The sequence below is a fragment of the Amblyomma maculatum genome, chromosome 7, assembly GCF_055883805.1.
Source record: "Amblyomma maculatum isolate TAMU_Amacu chromosome 7, ASM5588380v1, whole genome shotgun sequence".
Classification (NCBI taxonomy): domain Eukaryota; kingdom Metazoa; phylum Arthropoda; class Arachnida; order Ixodida; family Ixodidae; genus Amblyomma; species Amblyomma maculatum.
Window position 1 is genome coordinate 51861234 of NC_139350.1, and position 9085 is coordinate 51870318.

Below are 9085 nucleotides of genomic sequence, written 5' to 3' on the forward strand. Positions count from 1 at the left end.
CATTTATGCTGAAATAATTTTGTGAGTAGCTTCAAAGAGCAGCCTTTTTTGAAAAATGGCTGCTTTCCATGAAAACATGGCATTAGATTTTTGCTTTTCTAGATGGGGTTTTAAATTTTGTTTTGATGGTTTCTTGCAATTGTTTGCTTGTTCTTCACGACAGATGTATTTACTTCATAGCTTGCAATAAAATGCTTCCATTGCGAATAAGCATTCCTTGTGTGTCGTGCTCTTTGGTCTCATTATTTTGAACTGTAGTAGCCATGACAATCGGAAAACATTTGGGAGAACAGCATTGTATCATGTCTACATTATATTCCTGTAGAAAAAGAGAACGGGCATTGCAGTTGATGTCGATGAGACTGAAATCGACATTTGTTTCAGCTAAACTGTTTCCTCGATTTCGAATCTGGTTTGGGCTATTGCATGTCTAAGGCCCCAGCCAAATATTGCCCACTGCCTCAATAACGGCACATGCTCAAGGACCTAAAGAAACTAAAAGATGAAAGTTTATTTTTCACCCCTTTGTGATGAGAGCAACACTTTACAACAGGTAGAGATATTGATATGGTACACAGGGATCGGGAATGCCAAAACCTAATGCGGTCTATGAAAGACAGCAAGCATGGGAAAGAGCTAATTAATTTTGACTGCTTGGTGTCCTTTAATATGCACTGACATTGTATAGCCCATAGGTGTCTTTACATCTTGCCTCTGCCAAAATGTAGCCATGTATTTAATCTTAAAACCTTAGGATTAGAAGTCAAAAGCATAGCCACAAAGTCACTGCTGCACATAGGTAGGAAGGTTTCGGACGTAGGAAGGGAGTAATGTTTTTAAGCCAGGTTGAATCTGAACCATGAGAAACATTTCCCCAAGAGCAAAAAGAGGTGAATGTAAATTTGGAAGGTGCTGTACATATAATGTAATAAAAGGCAGCTTGCTATCATGTGATCATTTGAAAGGCTGAAAAGTGGATATTAAAGCATTAGTTTAAAATACCTAAGCAAAGGACAGTGCAGCAGGTTATAGAAAGTAAAATAATTTGGAAAACCTTCACAAACACAGATGTGGATTAAAGTACAGTTTCAAGATAATCATAACAAGGAAGTAGTAATCAGCTATTATTGAAATGAGCAGGCCCTATTTGCCCTGGGCAGGTGGCGTCCTTGGTCCAAAAAGGTGAGGGCATAAGCAGGTCCTCATCTGATGGTTTGTGTGGGTGGTACTTCTATGCTGCCGCAACACCATATCATATGACACAGAGTGCTGGGCATCTTGCAATAGAGTACCTGCAGTTGAGATTGCAGCACATGGTGCACATCTTTGAGTATGAAGATGCAGAAAACTGAAAAGAAGCATTAGAGTGGGACATGCAATCCAGGAAATAGGGCTTTTCAGCTAATTGATTAGGTTTCGAGGGAGTGAAACAAGCAAGGGATACCAGACACTGGGATGAAGAGATAATGTCAGCAAATGAGCCAAGGTTGGCGACTGCAGCTAACGCATGAAGCAGCGATGATTGCAGACCATTAATTTCCTTCAGCATACCTAGTGCAGGCAGTGATGATGATGAATCAAAACTCTGTTGCCAATTTATGAAATAACTGTAGATATGTAACTGCACTGTGGGAAGCCCACTTAGCCACTTGATTTTTCTTCCAAGTTTTTGTTATGGACAGAGTGAAAATGCGCAAAGGAAATAAATGCCACACTAGGAATAAGTGTAGTCAGAGTCCTTCATTGAATCGCTCTAGTGTCGCATTGCTGAACTGTGGTTTAAAAGCTACTTGTGGCGTGATAAATGAGTCATACAGCCTCTGCGAGACTTGCAGAGAGAGCTTAACTGAGAAGAGAGAACTCGAGAGAACTGCAGACTTGTGCGAGCACCTTACAACCAGCCGGTTCAAATGGCGCGCCGTTGCAACGGTTGAGTGACAGCGCTGCAGGTGGCGAAAACGTCCGATACCAACAAAAATTAATTCAGTAAAAGAAAACCTTTACATAATTAAAATTTGCACTTGTAGTTTGTGCGTCACCACCTCCTTTCTTTAACTGAAACTGTATAGTTTCATTTCCAACAATTTTAGATACGATGGTGCGTGCGCCATTATCATCATCATCGCCCCCTCCGCTAAATTATTTGAGCTGCGGCGCGTTACATGAAACGTTTTAAAAAAATGTTTGACGCGTTAATGACTCTGGTTATTCTCCTTCCAGTGCTTTGCGGACCCTGTGTTGCGCTTTATCTATTTGTTGCTAATGCTAACGAACCATAAAATGGCTGTGTTCTGTGTTTATACAGCACAGGCGACGCACTGCGCACGGTGAGCATCACTTAGGTAAGTCGAATAGAAAGCCAGCTGATTGCTTTTTGGAAGGAAATGAGTTAATATATTTGAGTGCCATGGTAAGCACGGTGCCTGCGCTAGAACCGCGATTCTTCCGCGAATCGCTGTGTGAAATTAACTGGGAACGATTTGTTTCGGGACGTTTAACTGTGTATAACTTGCCCAACATTGCAGCAAGGTTACTTTCTTGCTGCATTTGAGGTTGTCTGAGCGAAGTTCTGAGCTTGCCTGCGCAGAACTAAATAAAGCGCTCCGTTGAAAGTGTTCAGGCATTGTGACTACAGAGACATCGAAGGCTTACGTTTGTGTCAGAAGTGCTTTGAATTAATTTTTAGCGTGAATGTGAGGCATGTAGCTTTCTCTAGCAGTCGTAAGATCATCGAGGCAAACGTCAGTTCTGCACTTGCATCGGACGCGCCTTTTCAGCACATGCTGCATGTATGCGCCTGTTGTTGCTTTTATGCATGAAGACTGTGGTAATAGTTTGCAGACTGCAAACTATAACCGAATATAGAACTGTGTTTCAAGTGTGTTGACCGCTTCTTAATAGTGTGTAATGTTGATTTACTAGAAATTAAGCTTCGCTCTTTTTGGCAAATGATAAGGGCCTGACACGCTGTCCGTCAGTCCCGAGACGAGTGGTACGCTGTACAGCAAAGTAAATGTACTGCATTACTGAACGGGGTCACGTACTCGTTAGCTATGATTTTTATTTTTATAACTGTAGTGCACAATGTAGATGTAATGTGGGATCGCTTGGTTCTTTCCTAGTGTATTCTTGTAAAACAAATAAACTGGTCAGAACAGCATAGAGATGTGGCTTTAGGGAATGCATCGAAACAGGCTTGCCAAATGGCTTGCCTCTGTTCTCATTCTTGCTCAGATCCAAAGGCAGTACATTTCATTTATCAACTTAATTTTTTTGTAAGTTCAGTGTTTGACTTTACAGTAGTTGTCTGCATGTTAGGTAATCTGCCCAAGTATAGATGACTTGCAGCACTGTCACATTGTTGGTGGACCAGAGCCATGGACGAACCCTGTTTGCCTGCCTAGCCTGCTACTATCTACCTGCCCCATGGAAGATACCTATACCTGTTTACTATCATGGAGTATGTGTGACAGCCACCTGATAGCTCGCAGCTGCAGCCATGTTGTTTTTATGTTCTACACCTGTGCACTGCAGTGTAACGCTCTATCACGCATTTTAAAAAGGACAGTATTTAATGGCTACATTTTCAACTACAATAATCTGTCACGGTTGCATCCACCAAGGCTGCACGACATCCATAGGTGCAATAGTGAGGCTCAGAGGAGTTTTGAAAATTCTTGTGCAGTATTGTTGAATTATTACTTACAAAATATTGTCAGTGAACCAGTTATAACTGTGAATGTATTTATTTTTTTCTAAATTACTATCCACGCAATGTTATTACGGCATTGTGAATGCGCAAGATTGTTAGTCTGCTAGAGTTTCCAGTTTGTACGACCCATAGCCATTTAAACAAGAATTGCAATGGTGGCGCTGAATGGCAGCACTTATCTGCGAGATGGCTGATGCATTGTGAGGGCACCAGACATTCCCCTCATCATCTGCGGCGACTGTCATCGATACTACGAAATCACAGTGGTTGCCAGTGTTCACGTGCGAACTGCTCGGGGTCGCAGTCGTCAACATTTTCAAGCCACTACAAAAAGTGTGAATTGCATTGATTACATCTTTGCATGACAGCCGATGTAACCAGCATAAACTATATCTTATTACAGGTACCATATGCCGTTACTTGCTGTACTGTACGACAGCACAGAGCACATGTGTGATTAGTGGGGTAAATAAAATAAATAAATCCTGTCTCCTCTGGAAATCAAACCTCCATCCCTTGTATCCTCACATACTGTACTTTGTTTATGGCAACAGAACATGAGTCAGCACAGATGCATTCTTGCAGTGGAATTATCTAGGCATAGCACTGCTAATTTTTGTTCTAATGCGGCACCTTTTATGGAGTTCACCAATTTTTTTTTTTGCATTGTTCATATAATAAACACATAAAAACCCTGCAGCACTATGAAAATTTACCCGGAGCATTCAACTCGTGCTACAGTATGTGCAATAAAGCTACCTTTGTCTTTGTGTGCAAAATGAAAATTTCTACGAAAGATTTACATTTTGCATGTTGATTTGATCAGAATATGTTGGTTTTGAACATGATTGGAAGAGGCTTTTCAATACCCGAGCTGTTTCATGTGCATGGTTGTTAACTACCATGCTGAACTTTGTAGTCAAGTAAAATATGTGCATAGTGCCTATATGCATACAATATATGCATAGAGGCAGGTAGAGTGATTGTTTAGGTGTACTGTAATTATCAGGCTGTGCTAGTATCGTTACAGCTATGATATAAAAATTCGCATCAGGTTTCTAGAACTTGTATTGTGAACAGTGGTTATATGGTGTCTGTGTATTTTATTTTAGCATAGCCGTGATATTGGTGCAAGTTTTGTCAAGTTTGGTTTTGTTTTGATTTTAACAACTTTGTTTATTGCCACTTGTGGACAGCCTTATCACACAGCGCTATTCAGGTTCTACTAGTGTCGAAGATCATTGATTTCACTTTCTTTATTAATAGACATTGAGGGTTCACTGACACATACGCTACCAAATATTTTTGTTTCAACTGCTTCAATTGTTTTCCTTCCCAATGGTGTTGTACATTTTCACAAAAATTTGCTTTCAAAGTGCAGTTGTTCACTTTTTTCCAAGTTGTGTGATATGCTGTGAAAAATGGCATACGTGTCATAAAACTTGTTCCAGATTTTTTGATCGCATTCTGCATGTATGAGTTTTTTCAACCTTCTATGAATGCTTTGTCTCAAAAATATTAAGTATGCAGGCTAATGTAGGATTAGGTTGCATTCTGGGTTCTGTTGTGCCGGGTAGCAGCTCAGCAGTCAGATTCTTTTACTGGACTTGCCTGAGGGTACGAGTTGTGTGAAGCCTGCACACAGACCCATATCATGCCATTTGACGCAAACTTTACACTCGACCGCCTTCAGTTCAGAAAAGGACTGTATTGGGTTACTACGACAAACATTACCCCAGCTTGTTTTAGGCGGAAAAAAAAAAGTTTGTGCCATGGTCGCCATCTTGCATGTTCTCACACACTTTCATTTCAAATTTGTAAAATTTGCTGTTCTCATCATAGTTGTTCCAACAATATCCCAAGTTTTCTAGAAGTAAAGGAACCCAAGAAAATTGTTTTGGAGATTAGAGAATATAAGCCATGCCAGAATAAAATTCTTAAGTTTAGAAAATTTGCTTTTTGCAGCATTTACAGCTGTCAAATACAGAGTAAGGTTGTTCTAGTAAATGTATGACCTGTATTAAGAAAAAAGTACCACTCGGTGGCATTTATTTTGGGAAGTTAAATCGCAGCACTCAGTTCCTTGCTCGTATACAGCCGCCCAAATCTTCAACTAGACTGCACAACGCCCACTTTCAACAGTGATGCTGTTTAAGCTGGAGGTTGTTTCATCTACTGTGCGCAGGTTAATGTGTTTGCAGTAATGTCACCATGACCAGATGTGACATCATCATGACGTCACATCCAGTCATGTCTAATAACCAGAACTCAGGTCACCACATGACATCATGTCCGGTCATGACCAATGACTTCACCGTGCGATTCACGCATATATGAAGCTAACCTTGCCAGGCATCCAATCCAGGCATCCGTGCTGCACCTTTCATTTGTCGCTTCCTCAAACGCCGTACCACACAGGAATCAGCGGTGTTTTAAATTGGTTTACAGGAAAGAAAAGGCATAATATCTGTCACACTTGTCCGCCGACAACAGATAGCCACGATGAGTGTCGAAGTATAATCACGGATAACTTGAGGCAAACAGAAACAGCATCATTGTGTCATCAGTCTTGTACACGACTGCAGTCTGCCTTAATTTTTTTCTGTACCCCTGTGCCTTGGCAGGGATCGAACTTGCAGAGAGGTAAAAATAAGGCAAGGCCTCGGTGAGCCTCTGGTTAGACTTAATCTTTTCGCAAGTTCGCTCTTTTTCAATGTGCAGAAGAGAAAAGGCGGCCATCGTGCACATTAGTAAAGAGTTCGGCAGCTGTACATGCACTCTCCTAATCACTAATCCCTTGCTTTGTACAATCTTTGCCAAAAGTAACCAGGCTGCATGTTTAGCTTTTAGCTTGTATCCTAAGGTCAACATGAATTCCTAGAGGATCACAACTTGAGAAGTGAGGACTGCAGCTTGCCTTTACTACTTTGCACAGATTTACAGTTTAAGAAGTGGTACGAATTATCTGCTACTTGGCTGAAAAGTGGAGCACGCAGCCTGGTTATTTTCGGCAAAGGTGGTACCTCCATTATCTTATACATACTCTTTAGCATAGAGTCATGAACTACCACATTACATGAAAGACTGCCTGACACAAATATAAAGCCTCCCTTAACCTAGCCGTATGAAGTGCCTTTGTGGCCTACGGGTAGCATGTCTGACTTGAAATGCAAGAGTCCTTTCCTTTCACCTACCTATCTGATTTGAGAAGCTTGAGTTGGCAGCTCCTGCCAGATCTGCCATATCATATGATCAAGTGACTTTGCACAACCCTGCCACCAATCAATTCTCGGCTATCACCCACAATTTTTCATTCGCAACCCTGCTACCAAATTTTCTGGTGAATGGCAGCCTTTAACACTGTCATATTAACATGTAACCAAAATTTGGTGTCCTTCAAGTGGTGGCTTTAGACAGCTTGTGTTGTTCGTCCCTTTGAGACCTTGATTGGCAGGTGGCAAAGTAGAGACAAGAGGGATGATGAAGAGAAGGTAGGAGGCAGAGGGTGGAGAACGGGTACAATGTGTCGCACTGTGATTTGTAGATTAGGTGGCACAACCTGCTTGCATGGTCGTAACCCATCAGCGGCATTGAGAACAGCAATGCTAACTCCTAGCACATACTCCCCTGCACAGATCCTATTGATTGTCTATATTTTTCTTGGACAAGTTCTTCTGAATATCTCGTAGGAGATTTTTGCACGGCCCCTGAAGGCTAGGTATTGCTGCAAAGCACCTTCTCCAGAAAACGGAAACATAGAATGACCAGCTTGTTCAGCTTGTTTCTGCAATGGGCACAAAACTGGACTCCATTCCACTCGTGAAATATGGAGGAGTCTCTATGACCGGTTATCATTGTACAGTAGAACTCTGCTATAGTAAACTGAAACTGAAGTCCCATCATAGTAAAGGTGCTTTTGTTAAAACTAGGTTATACTAAACGTCTGGCCGAGGCTTCGACTTCCCACGAAATGACATTGCTGCACACGCATTACTTAAAATCGCAAGGAAATTTTTTTCTTAAAAAAAAAAATAAGTAGTGTTTTTTTTTTATGGTTTTACCGCTAGGCTCAGCACTGGGAAGAAGCCAACTTTAAGGCCTTGAAGCCGTGAGGGAAAGCATGCAGCGCGTAGGGGGAAAAATGTAAAGCTGACTGCAAACACAAAAGGAAGACGACCGGTCACTTAAAAATAGAGTAAAAGTGCAGCAAGAAAAAGGGAAGCGAAGAAACGGCCGAACATTCACACAACACTGTTCAGCACGAAGGAGTAGTGGCAAGAATTGGAGGCGTGGCTTGTGCGGTTTTGCAGTGCTGGACTGTCGCGCATTTTTCATCTATTGCCTCTTAAAAGATGGAAACAGCGGAAGATGATGCCGCGCTCACGCAATGCTTTGGTTCTCAGCTGAAATCAAACTCGGCTGTATTCGTATCCATGTTGCATTCATGCTAAACAGGTACTTCTACAAGCTGTAAAAAAACAAAATGAAAAAAGAAATGGCACAGAGATGATAAGAAAGACATGGAAGGCATTTTAGAGCGTTCTTTTCATAAAGCAACAAGATGTGCTTAGTAAGCAGACTTTAATTACGAGATAGTATTTTCAGGACCATGTCATCACTAACAACTGATATAGTAAGATTTTGGCCGGTCCCGGTGACTTTACTGTAATGGGGTTCTACTGTACTTATCAGTTCGCAGATAGCATTTCCTGGCAGAAGGGCAGCTCAACACTGTTAATGTGAAAAAGCACTCACCACTCTGCTTGTGCTCAAAGTGAAACCCACATCTGAATTTGATTATGCTTCCTGCAGGAACGACCTTTAGTCTGCATCTCAAGTGAGCATGCGGGGTATCTTGATGCTTATTTTTATTTTTTGTACCGCAACCTCGAGCAGACTAATTCGCCAAAGCTGGCAGCGCTGGTTGTGTATACGTTTGCCGCTGGCTCAAGCCTGCACTGCAGTGAAGTGCAGGCACAGAGCAACGCTGGAGAAGAGCATAGGCATTCAAATTGCGAAACTTTTCTGCCCGAGTCAAAAAGAATTCCATTTAAGCTTCCGGGAAAAAAAAAAAAATGCTACAGTGGCCCTGCGCAATATAATACCATTTACCATATACCAGCTAGTACCACATCACTACTCTCTACAGTGACTTTCTGTTAGCTGGTGCCAAGTTACTGTATATCTGGCAGAACCACATGAATGGTTTGTGGGGTTTAACGTCCCAAAGCGACTCAGGCTATGAGAGACGCTGCAGTGGAGGACTCCCGAAATTTAGACCACGTGGGGTTCTTTAACGTGCACTGACATCGCACAGCACACGAGCGCCTTGCTTTTCGCCTGCATCGAAAAGCAGTCGCCGAGGCCAGGATT